Source organism: Hetaerina americana, unplaced genomic scaffold (assembly GCF_022747635.1).
Source record: "Hetaerina americana unplaced genomic scaffold, ioHetAmer1.1.p SCAF_12, whole genome shotgun sequence".
In the NCBI taxonomy this organism is placed as follows: domain Eukaryota; kingdom Metazoa; phylum Arthropoda; class Insecta; order Odonata; family Calopterygidae; genus Hetaerina; species Hetaerina americana.
The window spans coordinates 35,458,775-35,479,183 of NW_027286292.1; positions in this window are offsets into that span (position 1 = coordinate 35,458,775).

Sequence of the window (20,409 nt, forward strand, 5' to 3'; positions counted from 1 at the left end):
CTTCGATTCTCGCACAACGTATTTTCATAGATTCTTCTACCAGATTTCATCCTTTCTCATCCTCCAAATCCAAGAAAAGCTGTTATAGAGCTGGCGCGCCTCACGCACGGATAATATACTCGTATCTTGCTTAAAAACCAGGATATAAAATTGTTATGTGAAAGGCTAAGAAAGGAATTTATTATTATACATTAAAGGAATGCTTATGATTCCATTCCATGGGCTAAAATGATGGATACATTGGACAAGACCGGAATTAATAAAAAATTGTACCCAAGCGATCAAATTTTTATGTATTGACGGAGAGTTTGCTGTGAAAATGGGGGATACATCTACGAAATTTGAAACGTTTAAAGAATTTTTACTATACTGCTGTAATTCGCCAGCTTCATTCAAAGTATTCATCTCTTAGACCCTAGACAGTTGGTTTACAAATTACCGGAAAATGAGAGTGAAGTTTGATGATTTGTAGCACTTTTTTACGTTACTTATTGCAGGCGACCGGATAGTAATTACGACAGAAGTCGATGATGATGCTTACATGACTCGGAAATCATGTCAAGAAAATGAGTAATGAGGTTGAGGACTAAATTTTGAGAATACATATTATTTGGCTGTGGGGCGTAAAGGAGAAGATGTGGATATTGACGGAGATATCATCAAAGCATGTGAGGAGTCCAAATATAAAGATTTGAACTCCTTACGCATAGCATATAGGTCTTTATTGTACAACCAAGTTGTGAGAAGGACACAAACCATCGAATAAACCAAGGCTGCACGGTCATACAATAACTATATGGAAAATGGTGCAGCAAAGAAATGAAAACCCCCAGAAAGAGAAAAGAACGAACCATTCCATCATCAAGGGAATTTTACCCCGAAACTCTGTAGTATCGAGCATAAGTAAAAGACTGGAAAGTCATTGGCTTCACCTAGACACGAAAGCAATCAGAAGACTTTGCTGAGTTTATATCAAACAGCATATCTCAAATGAAGTAATCAGAGAGAAAGCGAATATGCATATCGGTATGCTAGAGAAGATCGAAAGAAAAATATTTTTGGCACAGATGTCTAAGAAGAAAATGAGCCTTGAAAACATGGAATTGGTAAAGCCCCAGGCTGGAGGATAAGAGGACGACCGAGAAGAAAATGGGGGCAAGGAGTGAAGGAAGCCGTTCTCAGCAGACAAATAGACATTCATACAGCTCAGCAGACATTCATATCAGAGTTATGAATATAGTCATCACGTAGGTTTGAAGACTGTGGAAAATGGCCAGAGCTGTAAAATAACCACAAAATGATGACATATTTCCTTCCTTCTTCTATTAGATTTCCTACATACGTCAAATTACTAATTCGCTTAGGGTCAGCTCCCTCATTCAGAAGTTGCTTTTCATTCCACCTTTCCTTTGTGCTGATGTCACCTCCTACGTTAATGACTTTGGTCAACCTTTCTAATGTGTGTTACTTCCACAGAATTTTTGCGATACCTAATCTATCTATCTATCTACTCAATACCCCGCAAGCCGCCGCAAGGGCGTGTGGCGGGGGGTGCTAGGACACCACCCATAATTTAGAAAAGAAAAATAACTAAAAAACTAATAATTAATCCCTCCTGCTCAGCCTCAAACTTTGCAAGTTATTGCTAACCGTTTGCTAGGGCGATATGATAAAGAATGAATCCTACCTCCCCCCCCCCCCCGACCCGCACTCTCAATGCACTTTCGCGAAACTTCCGCACTCAAAAAACATTATTTACAATTCAGGACCACCTTGTTACCGTGGAACAAGATAGAGAAAAATATGTACCTTTTAAGAAGAAGGACATTTTTCATGGAAGTCACTTCAGTCGACATTATGGATTTATGCCAAACGGCGGCCAAGTTCAGCAATTTTACTTGATAGGCACGTGGGCAATTAAGATATCCCCAAATTGAGTGCATAACCGAGGAAGATAGACTGAACCAAAGATTTCGATAAGGACGTGATTAGAAAATTGCCATACGCGTACCTATATCGCTAAGGCTATAAATTAAGTACAAACATTTTTAGTGCAGAGATTCACAGGCGCGGAGTAGTAGTCAATATGCTATGATTTGCTGGCGTCTCATCAACCAAGGCGGAGAAGAAATCATCGACCTGAACGTTGAAAAATATCATCATCAAACGTAATCTACCAAAGTTAGCTGTTGGATGGTCCCTAATAACTATTACATATTTTCTTTCGCGCCGACATTCTCTTATATTCTAATTCAGTTTCTCGTACATTTGTGCCTTTCTTTTATGCTCTCCGTAGCGCTTTATTCTTTCCTCCCCCTCTTACCCTCGTGTAACACATTTTTCCTCTTCTCTCGGCCTTCAGGCCGTAATGGAGGGCCTATTAATCTCTATCATTTCTTCCAATTTGTAATCCATATTCCATCCGTTGGTCATATCGACAGAGCCGACTGCCCATGTAAGAGTGAAAATGGCATATGTTCCATAAACTATAAAGCTATAAATGCTCTATTAAAGTGAAATTACCCGTTGGCACATGAAACTTCATGACTCTAAATTTCTTTGAATTCATTGTATTCGGGATTCATGTCGTCGAAATAGTCTCTTCGGGACGATGTGATCGGCAAACGAATGTTTCCGTTCTGAATTCCTAGCCCCACCTCCAATATTTGAATGCTTATTCGTGAATGGGCATTCCAATATTTTCCTAAGAGTTAAATCATTACAATGAAATTAAGCAATAGATTACATTTTCTCCTTGCCTTGGAACTCAATACAAGAAAATATTTTCTGAATCCATTTGTCCAGCGTTTACGAATAAAGTATGCCACGCTGCTATGAAAACATTATGTATTATTAAATTAATCAATGATAAAACTATGTTAATCGTGGAAAAAATCTGGGAGACTTTATTACTATCAATGTAGAAATTATTATAAATATAGCAAGGTTCACGAAAGTAATTATGGAAAGGAATTAACTGAAGGGTTAGAAGAAGTAACTAAAGCAACAAGTCATGCTCTAAAAAAATTTAGCAAACACTGAGACACTAAACCAAAGGAAAATGTAATCAAACTGTCGAATCGGGGAAACTTTCCTTCATCTCTCGGAATACAATGCGTTTTAGTAAGCAAAAACTAGTCATTATTGTGCGAGAAAAAAAGAATATTCATCACGACGGCGGGTGCATTGTTGCTTCTGTTAAGTTTTTCCTCGACCTCCAGCCACCGGTAAGGTGTGATTGAAAGTGAAAAACCAGAGGTACCTGCTTTCTTCGAGTGGCATGAGGAAGAACTCACGGGTATGCTTCCCTAGCGATCATCATTCCGACAGCAAAGAATTGGAGAAAAGTTTAAACAGGGTCATTTGGAATCCGTTAGGACCTCAAGGTGTCCGGTCGGCGTCACTGGTGTGCGGCGGACTGCTCGGCTTGTCATCTGGGGCTGTGGATATGGTCGGACGGAGGTGATTGGTACGGCAAATCAATGGCGACTGGCCCAGGTATAAACCTTCCCTCTTTTCTCCGCGGTACCGGAATGGGGGAAGGCGGTCGTAAAAATGAGTCGGTCTCGCCCCGCGAGGAATGGAAGAGAGTGTCGACCTCGGCTTGTCCGTGCCATTTCTTCCCGCAAGGCGCTACTCACGGCTTGCTCGCGGAATGGAGCATCATCATTGTGGTAGTCGCGGAAATGTTTTCGCTGTGCGAAATAGAGATATAATGGAAAACTTCAAAAAAAAAGAGAGACTGCCATCTGTTAGCTTAATTATGATAAGGTGATACACGTTCAACTGTATGCGTTGTCCTTGATCAATCACCCTCAGAATATACTGGAAAAGTGTTGGTTGAATATTACAAGCATTTTGCTACAGATTGTCATTACCGATATCATATTTGCAAATGCTCCGAAACCTTCGTCAACGTGAATGAATTTTGCACTGTGAAATCCCTATGTTTGGGTACAAAATAAGCGGATGACTCGGTTAAAGTAACTGTCGCGGTATTTCCCGCAGTTGCTTGAACTTTTTCTGTGACCTCGAATGGCATACAACCATGAGCGAGGTAGAGTTAGTATTACGAGAGAAAATATCAATGTAAATATGAATGACAAATTCCAAAGAAACTGCGGGAGATGCCGCAACAGTAACTTTTAACGGAGTCATCCGCTAATACTATATGCATTTAAATGCAACAATTTCAGAGGGTAAAAATCATTCGCCAGTAAAATTCAGAAGGTGAATTATTTTTACACTCTGAAATTGTTGCATTAAATCTGAATGATTCACACGTTGATTAAATTACAATTTTCTTTGAATGTATGCTGCATTTTTATCGCCATTTCAGTCACTTACCGCGAATTCAAATGACTAACGAATGTAAGTAATTCAGGTGCTCAATATTACCAGTATTTTCTGAGTCTAAGTGACAAGTCATTTTTAATAGGTAACTTTTAACAAAGTTTTCTTTAAAATTATCCACGGTGTGAAGGAAACTATATAAATCAAGAATAAAAACCTTCTGTTGATAAAGTCGGCGAATTGGTTACAAGATTTCGCGGTTTACTGCTCAGTCTTGCTGATCAGAAATACTTGCATATTCTTATTCTGATCCCATTAAATATTTTGAGATTTTTAATACATCTAAAACTCTGGTTTACGATGGGACGATTCTCGGGCAAGCCTCTCTCGGCATCTACAGCTCTCAACAAACTACGCGGTTTTTGAGTAGGAAGGAACTGTCCCCCCTGCCATGATGTGTGAATTTCACACTCCTGAGTACTTAGTACTGGGTTATCTCTATCACCTTCAAAACCGACCTACGGGTTGATTACTGTGTTTATGGTGTGTATATATATATATGTATGTATATATATATATATGTATGTATATATATATATATATATATATATATATATATATATATATATATATATATATAATAGCTCAAGCTGAAGTGGTTACGATTATCCTCATGACAAGTCACAGATCCATGGTTCAAGTCTCGGTCAAGGAAACTTTTTGCGCTTGTGATCTGCTCGATTTCACCTTCCCCATCATTCGTGTGTTCGTCTTTTATATGTGTACCTATCCCTTTTCCTTGTATCTATATCCATAAGAAATAATAAAAATATATATGCATAGAAATATATATATATATATATATATATATATATATATATATATATATATGCATAGAAATATATATATATATGCATAGAAATATATATATATATATATGCATATATATATATATATATATATATATATATATATATATATATATATATATATATACTCATATATACAGAAACATATATAGTATAAGGAAAAGGGATAGGAACACGTATAAAGGACGTACACAATAGAGGTGGGGAAGGCGGAATCGAACGGATCACAAGAGTAAAAATATCTCCTCAACCGGGACTCGAACACCGGATCTTTCTTATATGTGTATGTATATATATATATATATATATATACATACACATATAAATTAAATATATATATATATACATATATATATATATATATATATATATATATATATATATATATATATATATATATGTATATATGTATATATATATATATTTAATTTATATGTGTATGTATATATATATATATATATTATATATATGTATATATATATATATTTAATTGAAATAATAAAATAATTAATGACCGTTTAAACATTGTAAGTGCCGTTAAAAGGGTTAACTGATATATATTTTAGCCCGAATGACTTCAAAACGCATTTAAAAAACTAACAAGTTTTAATTAAAATTAGTTGTTTTAACTGCTGCATTTTGGTTTGTTAGTCCAAAAATGGGCTGCAAGCATCTCTGAGCACCTTGAAGAGTCAGTGTGATATGAGTTGGATTAGTACGAGTATAAAGGTTTGCGATTAAAATGTTACACGGTGTCTGAGAAAAAGGAAGACTTAGGTCCTCATCAAAACAGGAGAGCAAAAGCTTGAGAATAAGGAACAGTTTATCTGCCATGGAGGCAGCAAGGGCGTAAGAAGAAGACCTGCGTTAGGCATTGAAGTCTTCATTAGGAGGAGGGAATTGATGGCAGGGACCAGGATGGCAGGGATGGCAGTAAGGATGCTAAAAACCTGCTTATCAAGATATAGATATAGAGAGTGATTTTGAATCGTGAGGAAACATTGCATTTTGTGGCGAGTATTGGCATAGATTGGAGGCTTTTGATATGAGGGTGTTGAGAACGATGGAAATTGAAAAATTGGCATAAATAAAAAAAAGGGCGTTATAGCGTGGTTAGCGAAGAGAGGGGGTGGTTGGGAGAAACCTATGGAACGCAGGAAGGGGTAGATAGAGAATAGACAAGTTGGAGAGAATAAAAGAGAGGAAGGAAAAATTCGGAATTGAAAAGGGGCCTATTCGTAGAAATGGATGTCATGCTGTTTTTTTCTGAGAAGGCAAGTAAATAGAACGTTGTGCCGTTGCTTAGACTGTGTCCGTTCAAAATCTATCTTAACGAGTACCAAAGTTATAAATATATATATATATATATAATATATATATATATAATATATATATATACATACATACATACATTACACATACGAGTATATATACATACCTACATATATATGTATATATATATATATATATATATATATATATATATATATATATACATATATATGTAGGTGTCATGACTTTTTTTACTGTCATGACTAAAGTGAAATAAATAATAGAGTTCCTATTTTTGGGAAGGCAAGTAAATGCATCATTGTACCGTTGCTTAGGCTGTCCGTTCCAAATCTATTATAACGATTATCAATTTAATAAATAAGTAAATATATAAACATACATATTTATACACAAATTCATATTATATATATATATATATATATATACAAATATATATATATATACACATATATATTTATTTATACCGGGAAAGAGACTCATGACATGCTCACGCCAGTTTGCGGTGATAACGCCATGGGTAGTTCGGGTGTTTTTGAGTGTCAACGGTGTTTCGGGAGGGTAGAGAAGATGTTGAGGATGCCAAACGTTCAAGAAGCCCTTAGATCTCAAAAGGTGACGACAATCTTACAACAGTGAATGCTTTGTAAGATCTGGTGCTTTCCTGGCGTATTTGCTCGATGAAGTTTCCTCGGGTGAAGGCATTGTTGGACAGTGATCGCACATTAAGCCCTCGCATGGTTTCTGGTGAATTTGGCATCCCCAAAAGTGATGTGCGTGGACTTGTGAACGGAAAAATGTACATGAGAAAGGCATGGGCGAAGTTCGTGCCGCAAGTGCTCTTGAACGAACAAAAGGTAACTCGCACGCGGATCTTCCAAGAGCTTCTCGACCCTATCTCAGCCACCCTACAGCGTTGAAGTTACCCCATTTTTTCCTTTCTTCATCTTCCCTTGACTCAAGTACCTGTACGTTCTGAAGGGACACCACCGCGGCTCGGTGGAAGCGTTAAAACAGGCCGTGACAAGGGAGCATAGCAGTACTCGGGCCGCCACCTTTCATAAGGCGTGGAAAACCGGCTGGCAGCGGTGTTTTGACGCACAAAGGTCGCTACTTCGAAGACTTTTGAGTAAATGTATCAATTCTGGTTATTATAGTTTTTAATCGACTCAGCCTTACTAATTTGAGACAGACCTATATCAACCAATCGCAAGTTTCTTCATTCCTCAATATTTCAGAAGGCAATTATTCATTCCCATGTATTTGTATTTTCAAAGAGTAGCCTAATTATTTAGCTTATTTTTAAAACATTGAGCCAATGCATACAGATGGGAGGTGTTGCTAAATTTTTGTTTTTCAATTAATGTTCCAAAGCCTGACGAAATACCTTGAGTATCATTGTTCTCATTGATGTAAACACATTGAGAAGGGTGGATTTAGTCTTCTTCAGCAAACGGAAATTTAACTTAAAATCTCAAACCTCTGTGCGTAAAATAATTCAAAATATTGCAGTTGTAGACAACTGATTAAACTCAATGAACGACCTAATTTTTTAGCTCAATACTGTACGAAAATTACCCGAAGGATAAATGCAAATATTTGGTGATGAAGACCTCACAAAGATTGGGAGGTGGACAATTTACAGTCGTGAAAATAAAATTTAAAGTGTTGACATATTCAAAATTGCGTGTATAGAATGTTCATGTCTCAAATTCACATAACCCTAAGTAGGGAAAAATATTTGTATTGACATTATTCTGGTGAATGGGCAGAAATCTAATAGTAACTGATAAACGATATTGGCTATAAATATATTGACTAATAAAATTGTGATTCAAGCCTCATTTCGCATACAGACAAATCCCACTCATTTTCCAGTTACGCGCTTCTCAAGGGGAACCAACACATTTTTGTAATTATGAGACTAGTGGAAACTAATTATGAGTTACTTTAATTGATCGCAAAACAAATCTAAGCTACCAAAAATTGCATCCCTTATGAACATAATCGCCCATTCAATTTTTTTGTATTTCATTATTTCAGTGATTGCATATATGCTCGCCCGAAATGTTCACTTTGGACCCAGACCTCACTTTGTCTTTAAATGGCATGTTTAACTCTATCCATCCTCACGCCCACAATTATTGATAGAAATAACAGAAATAGCCCTTGACATGTGCGTAAGCATCACTCCCACTACTCTTTCGTAATATAATGAATCAGATATTTTTCTTTGTGTCTCAATATTCTGACGGCCCTGCGGTGGTTTGCAGAATGATACCCACTCGTAGAGCAAAACCAATAGCAAGCAAAGGTCAACAACCCGGGGGTTGACTTGATAGGTGATCGGGTAAAGCGCACCTCGTACTGAACCCATCGGCGCGTGAAATCACGCGTTTAGGAAAAAGGGATGGGCGGGGTGGGGGGAAAGGGAAGGGGTGTCGCTCCTTTTGTTCCTTTCCTTTTGCCGCCCATTGTTCCCCAGTTAATCACATAGCCAGTGTGTTGGCTGATGGTATCCGGAGGTATCCACCAGAATGGTATCCAGAATCCTCCAGTCAACAATCAAACCTCTAAGCCACCACGCTGGCGAAGACGAAGGTATTTTGCTCATTTGGTTCTGACTTTTTAACTGCATTATTCATTCAATTTATTTTTCTCCTCCAGCCCACACCATTTTGACATTATCCGCTGGAAAATGCCGTCTCTTAGAATCAATAAGTCGAATTATTCATTAATTCCCTAGTCGATCAATATTAAAATAAAGATATTCTATCATCGGAACCCTTAGGTATACTGTATTTCCGACATTCCAAGGTTGCGTCATTATTATCGTCCTTATCCCGTGCTTTAAAATATATTTTTTCTTGAGGGTATTTCTTGTGCCGATGCTCGGCCGATTTGGACGTCATTGAGCCTAATTCGAAAGATTTCCCTACAGTTCATCACAAGTAAAATAAAAACCTTAAAATACCTATATCAATGACGAAATCGAGCGAGGGAGGTAATATATGGACTCTAAGAGTCAACAAAACCAAGGATTTTCCAAAAAATCGACCAAGTTCACGGTGAATTTTCGCGATAATGATAGGACCTCTACGGCCGTCCTTGAGTTAAGTGAAAATATCTCCCATCGTCTCAAAATTTGGAACACACAAGTGATAAAAAAGAGATGAAAATAAAATTTTTCGTCAAGATTTACGTGAATTCCACCGGACTCCCGGGATCTCGTACGTGTGAATGAGTTCGGAGTGTTTTTTTTCCTATACGCACTGGATCTCAAAAAGTGAATGAAACTCTACGAATCTTGTCGCAAGACCTGTAACACAATTAATTTTAGAACGTTTAGTTTTCCATGTTGTTCCGGCCATTGGGGTTCTTTTCATTTAAAGATTTAAACCAAGGTTAATCGGGATCAAAGGAGTCTTCAGCTTTCATCTTTAAAACATGGTTCTTAAGGTTATGTATATTTGGGCCGAATCCAAGATATCCCACTGCGGCGTGCGTGATGTTTAGCGCTGCGTGGCAGGCGCACGATAGCCAAACATTCGTGCACTCTCGTGTCGAGCTGTCTGGATTTTGATATTCGAAAAGGCATCGCAGAAAGGATACCATATAGCTGCTTACTGAACATTTTTTTAAATTCTTCGGGACCTCACAGGGTAAGTTTTCCTTACTCCATCGGAAGGTAAATTGTAGTCGTTTATTCTCCAAATATTTTTCAAGTCCCGTCGACCGGATTTCGTCTCTTCAGGAAATTGCCCCATCTACGATTTTTAATAGGGCTTTCTTCTCGGTTCCGAGACTACTTGGCAATGTGTAAAACTAAACAAGTTATATATTAACTATTCATTCCGGACCTCCTGCTTCGATGAAGGGATTGCACGCATTGCCCCTAAAGCAAACTCGAAGCAGGAAGGTGAACTTGATCCATATGGCTATTCACGCAATTCGGGAAAGAATCTTATGCATATTGGCTATAGGAGAGCGGGAGCAAATTTGGAAATATATTTGTTTTAATATTTTCCATTTCTCTCATTGTAAAGCTATTTGGTAATGTATTTTGACTATCTATCAATCAAAGTTTAGAGGCTCTTTCACTTTCCGATACGCGCCATTTATATCAATTTGGACTAAACATTGGATAATGGTTTTTAAATCTCCATTTGGCAACCTATTAAATACTCCGCGATTCAAAAATAAGTAGTAAATATCATCTGCATCACATCTATTAGAAAATGATTAGTACTCATTTTAAGTTACTTTTTTAAATATTTTAGATTTGACTTCATCGTCTTTCCTTTATTGCGTATATTCTAATGCTTAACCCATTTACGGGATGTATATATCATTTGATCTCTTCAAACTTTAATCACGTAATTAGATTGGCTAATAGAAAGGAGCTGCACTCAATCCAATATCAAACAAAGCATACAACTACGACAACGAATATACCTGAGCCTCTTGTTTAGAAACATCATCTTCACAAATTCACTGCTATACATGTTTATCAAAAGTAGTATTTCTTCGAATAGTACTGGGTCTCTGAGCATCGGATAAAAGCAAGACATTCCATAATTATGATATATTATGATAAAAAATCATATCAATATTTAAAAAAATATAATGAGCATGATTATAGGTAATATATAGCAATATAGATAAATTTTATACATAAATATATATACATAAATATATATAAATAAATATATATACATATAATTATTATTTATACTGTAGGTAATCTTCTGGTTAAGGTAGGTTGTGGATGGACAAAAAACCACCAAATAATTCTCTTATCTCTCCCAACAAAACACAACCCAACATCCTACTTTACATTAAGCCTCTTTTCGTCCCAATATGCTTCCTTCCTCCCTTCATTTCGTCCGACGTCCCTATCCTATTCCTGCCCTTTCCTCATTCGCCCAACATTTTCTCCTCTACCACAGTCTTCAACATCCCATTGCCAATCCAAAGGCTCTATCTTTCCTGTTCTCTAATGATTTCTCCCACCAATCCCATTTCCTCTCCCACCATGGTTGTTTTCCTATCTGCCCACTTCACCTCCATCCTTCTCTACACCCACATTTGAAAAGTATCCAAATCTACGCCTAACATCCTGCTTATTTCCCAATCGACCATCCGCACCGTACATAACCACGTTCCATATCAAGGTTTTGACAAGCCTTTTCTGAACATCCTTTATATATATATATATATATATATATATATATATATATATATATATATATATATATATATATATATATATATATATAACTTAGATGACAAAGGTAGGAGACAAAAGTAAGCAAGCATAAAGTACACATAAAAATAGAATTTCACTCGGATTAAATTTTCATGACACGTCCACCATCAACGGCAAAAAGCAGGGAAGGACTTACTATACATTTATGTGTGTGTATATATATATATATATACAGCTACATTGACGAAGGTTTGTATAGTTATTAAATCATTCGTTACCTAATTCATCACATGTATCATGAAAACGACTTTGTTCCGCCACTTTCCACTCAAACACTATTCTCAGACTATGAAGGAGGTAGAAAAGGCAAATCCCAAAATTGATATTTAGTCACCTTTTTTTTCTTTAAATTCGCTATTTCGCATAAGTTTTCCTTTACTGAGCGTACTAAAGATAACAGTATTTGAATCGGCACTCATTAGTGGCAGATTGTAAGTCCTTGATGAGATTTACTTTTGTTCGCTCATCCTCCCACTCTCAAGCGATCTCGTGGTAACACTGGTTTCTTTTCCACTTTCTGGAGCAATTTGCCACCTATCTATTTAAATTATTATTAGCATCGCGGATAGTCTTCTAGCGCGACTGTGGTATTTCCGACGATTTCGCATTCCCTGTTTCACGGTTAAAAGCTCTAATACCGAATGTTTGAGCAGAGAGCGATGATATTTTATCTTCGAGCTCAAGTTCCGTGCTATATTTCTCTTACAGGAAAGCAGATCTGATGGATATTATATTTAATCATCGAGTGAATTAGTTTTGCAATGTTCTTGATCACTGATTTGAAGCCACAACGGTTACCTTCGCAGTGACCAATATCTCACAGGTCTGTCTTCGATGGTAAGAATTCCAAGTGGTATTACTTCCCACGAGCACATCGAGTTTGAGGGCACGTCGGTGTCGTGGACGTCTTCCGAGAACTGCTCGCAATCCGACAGAAGTTGGAAACAAGTCGGTGATGCAGAAAAGTTACGGTGCCCACACAAAGGCCTTCTTGAAAACTTTCCACACCCTAGGCCGTCGTTACCGTCCCGTGGACAGCCGTTGTAAAAATGCCCCCATTCCTTATTCTCTCGTCCTCTCCCTCTCTCTAAGCGCCAGTCACCAACGAATCTCTGATGTGATGCATCTTTCCTTCGGTCTGGGGCGTGAGTGTGAAGATGCACCCTCCTCATGCTCTGACATTCTCTATCATGCCACTAGCGCGCACCCTCTTTCATTTAAAAAATCATTTTTTCCTTTTTATGAGATTTGCTTTGAATAACATGCGTGAAGATGGGATGAAGAGTATAATTTAGAATTTTCACGCTATTGCCACAGGTTTCAGGGTAAAGGAAGTGACGCAGAGCACATTCAGTGGCTGTGCTCTAGTAAGACCATCCGTAACGCCACCACGTGAGGAGTCAGCCACAAAAATAAATACTATGTGGTTGGAAAAACTAATTTTTCGTCATGTTCCGGGGTGATTTTTGTCACGGAGGAAAAGAAACAATTTTCATTTGCTGTAATAAGCCAGGGATGATACTCATCTTCCAAAGCCAAGAGACACTTCCAAGAGCCAGAAATCTCTACTTTCACATGATTGTGTGGCTGCGAATGAAACTTTAAGGTGCATTTCGTAAGGTGCCTGAAGAAACTTTGCAGAATTGATGCATGCTTAAATGGTAGGTGTAATTTAGTTATATTGAACACACATATTTCATAAATCAAAACGTTTGGTTTTCTATGATTCTATTATATGTAGCCATGCAAATATGCATGACCTTATTAATGAGCGTACAATATATTGATAAGTAATGTGACTTCCGTGGTTTCTTTGTAGGATATTCAAATTGTGCCAATGTCTTTGATAAAACTTTTAAATACATTTACCATTGCTGCCATAAAATACGTAGAGTAGACGAATGTTTTCGGGAAACCAGATCTGACATGGAATAATGATATGGATAAAAATTATTCATGGACCATATCCTTTGACTGACTCCTTCCAGGGTTTGATATTAATTTTTCATCGCTATATTTTTAAACACTCAGCCCAATGCTGTTGCATGTACAAGAGAGCATTGTTGCATTGGCAGTTGCTCAGATAAAGCTAATGGCTTTCAAAGCGAGAAAAATTCAATGCATGTTATTTTGAAGATATTTGTTCGAAACTGAGTCAAAAGAACCAGCGGGGAGAGTTCTAGAATGAGGAAACCCGAAAAAAATAATCACTCCTTCACCTATCTTGTGCATTTCTGGAAACGGTCATAATTTAGACAGCCGGCGTATTTTTCATATTTCACAAAGTGTGACTTTCTTTCTCCTCTCGATTTCGAAAAGTTTTCCTTGCATGCAATGAGTTTTCTTGACTTTGCAAACTTTGCTGAAGAAATTTTTCGTTGAAAACTTTGATCTCTCATGCCAGACAGTTGTGCATTCTGCAGCAAAGGTTTAGCTCAGAACCGTATTAAAGTTTTAAATGTATCTAAAATCAAGTTGATCCAATTTGCAGCATTTTTAGATGACACAAAATTTAGGAAGTTAATTCTTATAATTTCCTACAAGTTCTTTCGTCTGGGATTTGAAAGAGAGGAAAAAAATCCTCCCTAAAAGTCTCGTACTTTCAGTAAGACTTACTTTGCACTGGTACTTCTCTCCATGAATAACGTTTAAAATGCACGATGAAACATGCTACGAGTGATGTTCCGTGATTCTACAATATAATTTTGCCACTCAATATTACTAAAAATACAAATAGATGGAAGACAGGTAATCTGTCATTCGCATTTAATCGAATCCATAGCTTTAGTTATCTTGACGAGACCGTCTTGACGAAAGTGACGTCATCTCTCTTCCACATTAACTTCCAGGGCGCGACTAGAGCGCGTGGTAGAGTTTGTTGGGTCACCAGCTATTAGAGTAATTGCTGATTAGCGAGTAAAGCAACAGAGATGATTGAATTGTAGCCATATTTTTCCTACTGCTGTAGTCTCAAATTGTACGAACAAAGAATGACTCCTTTGATAGATCATTGCAGCAGTCAATCTACCCTAACTTGTTCGCGCCTTGCCATTTATTACGTTACTAGTATCATTCCTGATGTTTATACTATAAATTACAATAATGTTCTTTTGTCTCCATCTTTAAGTCGTGAATGTAATCCTCTAGCTTCCAGTGAATTTCAACCCAGGATTCCCGATAGTAATGTTATGATTTCTTTTCGTTCTTGAGGATTCTTAATGAAAGAACCAGCTTTCTTTGCATCGTGTTTAATTACTTGAGGACTTCTGCAAAAGGTTCCCAAACACTCAATACACATACAAGCTGAGGCATAAGAAAGACCGTTACGATATTTTCTTAACGATTTCGTACGAATAAACTTAACATTCTTTTTATGAAACCTAGATTCTTAATATAGCTCTGTAGATATCTCAAATCGGTTTTTCTCATATTTGGTCCGGTGATAGTGTGACTCCTAGGTATTTCACTTGGATGGCCAATCTTACTTCCACCCCTCAGTCTGAGGGTGGAACTTTGCAAAGATTTCTTAGCCCAGAAACACATTATTTTATTTTTGTCAGTTCTGTTTGGCGACTCCACTCCTGATACCAAGCAACTAACGTTGTTGAGATCGCTCAAAAGGCCTATCACTCCGATTTGTTGCTTACATCGCGGCATGTAATCAATCAAGAATCGGCGAATAGTCTCATAATAATAAACAACAATGATTCCAAGAAACTGTGGGAGATACTGCAACAGTAACATTTAACGGAGTCACCCGCTGATATGCATTGAAATGCAACAATTTCAGATCCCAGTGAAGGCAAATGAATTTGACACTCTGAAATTGTTGCACTGAATAACAACAAAAACGCAGGGGCCACGCTTCCATGCGGCACGCCAGAAGCAACATTTAGAAATTGGATTTAATATACATTATTTTTATAATATTTTCCCCAAGAGAGAAAAATACGAAAGTAAAAAAATAGTTTACAATAACTCTACATGATCGCAGTTCGTAAATCATATTATTAATTGACACCTGATCAAACGTTTTTTTTAAGTCTAGGAAAATAGCGTCTAATTGTTTTCCTTATTACTCCGGAAGAGGACATCATAGATGTGCATTTGAGAAGAGACTATTATTTAAACTATGAGATCGTTGTTTTCATAGCATTATTAGAATTACAGTCGCATGGGTAAACAATTTCATTTGATATTACAGTGTCAATACGCTCAGGCGGGACATCTGGCAGGGGAGCACTTAGGTGTTCAAAATTATCACACCACGCCACTGGCTCATAATAACTTTGGATCTTTCTCCGTCTTTCGCTTACTCCCTTATTGGCTCACTAACCAAATTGCATTCCGACTCTCTCATCCCAGAGATTACTTACTGCGGAGCGTTGAGATGGCCACTCTGAGAGAATCGCGGAGAATGAGTTAAGCGCCCAAATTCCCCTTGCCATGGGGTTTGAAATGGTTCCGTGGTGATTTTTCCGAGCCAAGCTCATGTTTTTCCAGGGGAGTTGGTGTAAGAGCAACGTGTGCAAAAGAAAAGTTGACCCAGGGAACCAATCAACCAAGAGACGATTCGCACTTGAGTGAGTGCGACCGGAAGACAGCCAGAAGGAAGGCCTTTGAGGGGATCTCCCAATCCTAAAAACAGCTCCGTAATTTCCTACGAGTTCCTGTTCACTGGGAAAACAATTGTGGATGTAAAAATTCTAAGCCATCAAATCTACTTTGAAAATGGCTACAGGGTCTCAAAAAAAAGTTGAGTACCCTTTTAGTATTTACTTGGAGGAATCCACCCTTAAGTGTGGAAAGATATTAAAACTTGATAAAATTTCACGAAACTTGATGAGGAGGTTTAAACTTTGAAACACGTGGAGTGTTAAAATAAATACCGTTAAATCATACTTAGTTGTAATATTCTACACAACTTCGGGATGGTTTAATTCTTTATATTACGTGTGAATTCCATTTTCATCATAATTCACTTATAAAATGGTAGAACCAATACTTTCTGATATGAAAACCTTATGACTCATGTATAATTGACTAAAAGTTACAAGTAATTTTCAATTTCATCAATTCTCAGAATTTTCAACCGTGATGCACTTCTTTTGGTTTTGGTTAATTTTATCTACCCAAAAATTATCCATCCTAAATGAAAGAGAGTCCGATATTTGCTGCACCTCCTTCTTTCATGCAAATATTCTATAATTGTTTCTTGCTCGCAACAATCAATTACGATATATATCCCACTCATAAACCCTCTCTTAGATCATGGACCGCATTGTTCCGGTGAACCGACGCGGGAACTGAGGAGTCGATTTGTCACGCGGTCGTGGTCTCTCGACGTGCCCGAAGAAATACGAGTAGCATGCGGCGTGGCTCTCGATCCCTGGGAGTGTATGCAACATCGAATACGTTGTCTGTCATCCCCCCTCCGCCCGCCGCTGCTAGATTTTTCTTCTTTCCCTCCGCATCGGCAGCGGTAAATGACATTGAAATTATTGCACCTTCTAGAGGATTTGAATTTGGGATGGTCTTCCTCCCAAAACCAGGAATAGACTGAAATGATGCTGGGGTCGGTAAAGGAATTCCTTTTGCACGGTAACCGCCAGAGTCTGTTATTCTTAACGGTCTTCCCACAAAGATGAGTCCACTCATCAGTCAGTCTTCACCCTCCGCTCACTGTCGCTCACTCACTCAAAGTGCACCGATGTGTTCACGCCCTTCTTTTCAAAATTTGTATTTTTATTAATTATTGGAGTGTGAGCATAGTAACCTGGATGGCTGAGCGTTCGTATGATGACCGCAGGACCTAGTTTTGAATCCCGGTGATTTTGGACACCACCGATTTCAACCATGCTGTAAACTTTTTCGTTCATTATTTATTTCTGGGACACCAAACAGGGGACAGGGGAACTGGTCCCCCTACCCTGATGTGTGAATTTCACGTTCCCGTGGAGGCCTTGGATTGGTTTGGTGGGTGAACTCCACCCTCACCTATCAACCTTCGTATTGACTACCCAGGTGGTGGATTCTACTTTATTTTTAAATTGGAAATGAAAAACATCGGAGATCATTGCATAAATATCAAATCTTTAGCTCGTATGGACAGATGTAGTAATTGTAATGGTGTTTCCGTCAGCCTCAAGGAATGTCGGACTGGTGGTGTGATTCTCGTATAAATTTCCACCCGAAAGTCGCGATTTCGATCTGCAGAGACCGAAAAATTTATTATTCGTTTTATAGCTCCAAATCGATTTGCGAAAGAAGAAAATTTGTTGATGCATTAAACAGTCTAGTTGAACGTTTTCTAGCTCCAAGATCTCATTTGTCAATTGTAAGCTTTTTTACGCATCATCTCTCTCTCAATCCTCCCTTTATTCCCAGATTCTTAATCTATATTAATTCCCTAATTCCTAAACCGCCCAATTGACTTAAGTAACAGGGAACTTCCAAAAAACAATTTTCTCTCAACACTCCCAATAATAATAATTAATTTTACAAAATAGGTAATTCTCCAAGTTTTGTGCACTACTGGCGTTTTGAATGTCTTTTACATTCCGATTCGCTCGAAATTCTATGATTGCTGGCGTTTTGTAGAACCCTCTGCCATCGTTCTGCTACTTTCTTTGGCCTTTGTGCAGAAGAAAAGGAGCGACAAGAGCATTTAAAATTTCTGATCACAATGCAGGGGGTCAGGTATCTACGTTGGAACAAGAACCATCATGCTGGGACTCTAAACTCTTTTTATTCCAACTAACAACTAACACAGTTCATTCACTTAATAGTTTACAAAAGTAAATTATTAAAATGCATTGAGCATTGCGGAAGTCTTCTGCTAATTTTTACCTCAAGAACGTCCGGTTCTCCCTTTGAATGTGGATCAGTCGTTTTTTGCGTCTATATTGATAAGTCAGAGATGGAAATGCACGTAGGAGGTGACCCTTTTTTCGGCGTTACCCGGCGGAATTTCACCGTTGTAGAGATAAAATAAACAACGATTTCGTAATTAATATTTATCAACCACCATGGTTTCTCCACTGTGTGGGACCATTAGCTAGTGTGGCATTGTATGCGTCACTGTGTAGCATCACCAACTGATGATGTCAAACAGTGGCGAAACCATGGTCGTCAAATAATATTAATTTCGGAATCGCTCCATTTCTGTTCTCTATACACATAGCACGTAGAAATGAATATACTTACCGAAATCTTCAATGTTTTCTGTGAATGGACTCATCCATCCCTTTCTTGAAAAGTGAGCCATATTATATGTAGGTATTACGGATGTTAGGCGGATGGTTTAACCTGTTTCATCGCGCTGGTGACATCTTCCCGGGGTACGATTTCCCCGTGGACGTGGGGGGTATATGTGAAACTCAAGGTAGAAGAGTTTACGGGAGAGACTACTGCGGGAGTGTTAGGGGGTGGATTCCGAAGAACGGAAGGGAGAGGAAATATAGAGGCAGGCAAGGTGGAAAGGGGCCTAGGCGGGTGGTCGGGGGTAGGGAATCGGGCAAGAGCGAACAGTAGAGCAGTCCGCGGGGGGTTGAGCGTGCAGCAGAAGGAATGTGAAGACGGTCTCCCCTCACCACGGATTACTCCCCGGCTCATTTCCTTGACTTCGAACCCCCCCACACACCTACCAAGTCTCCTTCCATCCTTCAACCCCACCCCCCACGATCTTCCTCAGATCCCCCACCCCCGATCTTCTTCGCACTAGCCTACCTTTCAACACACTCTCTTTCCCTGACTCCCTCATATATATATATATATATATATACACACACATATATATATATATATACACATATATATATATATATACATATATATACATGTGTGTGTGTATGTATAAATTTTTATACTCGCATATCAATACCCCGAAAAATGCCAAAAAACGTCAAATACCGCCATATTTTATGGAAAACCTTTTGAAATTTTTTATGGGGTCATCAATGAGATAGATCCGGATTTGCTGTTTTCAAATTTAAAAAAAATGCGTACAATATTTGTTTACGCAAACGTCGATAATAGATTGCACAAGGTTGAGCCTTAAACCGTCTAACCTAACTCTTTTCCTGCTTGGAAGTCAGCGCTAATGTTATTTCACTGAGTACCTTTTATTTTCAAATTCACCCAAGCCGCACAAAAATGCTACAGCAGAACCTTCAATCCCCCACCCCGACCAGGTTCCCCATTCCTCGGCTTATCTCTGAACGGCCACATAACCGAAAGGGGAGAGCTCCGATTGGTGGGACGGATCGCAGATTGTATAGTACCCCCCACCTACTCCACCACCCCCCTTCCCCCCTTGCCAAACCCCTCCGCGCGCTCACACTCCCTCCCTCCCGCCCCCATAATACACCGCTTTGCACTTCCCTGGTGCACGCCGGCAGAACTAGGGCCCCGAGTCGTGTCGCAGAGGTGAAGCCGGGCGGCATCATGTCCTCTGCTCCACACGTTCACTTGTTGCACCGGTTCGGCCGCCGGAGGGGAGAGCGGGAGATTAAGGGGGGCCGGGGTGACCCATGGAGGGGGGCCGTTGGGGGGGTGAAGAAGGATGGGTCCGAAGCATGGGGGCGAGAGAAAGGGCGCGTCGATTCGGTGGGGGTGAGGGGTTTGGGTACAACGGGTCCCCCGATCCCGCGGGGCAGTGCCCGATTCCGAGGGTCCTCCCGCCCGTCC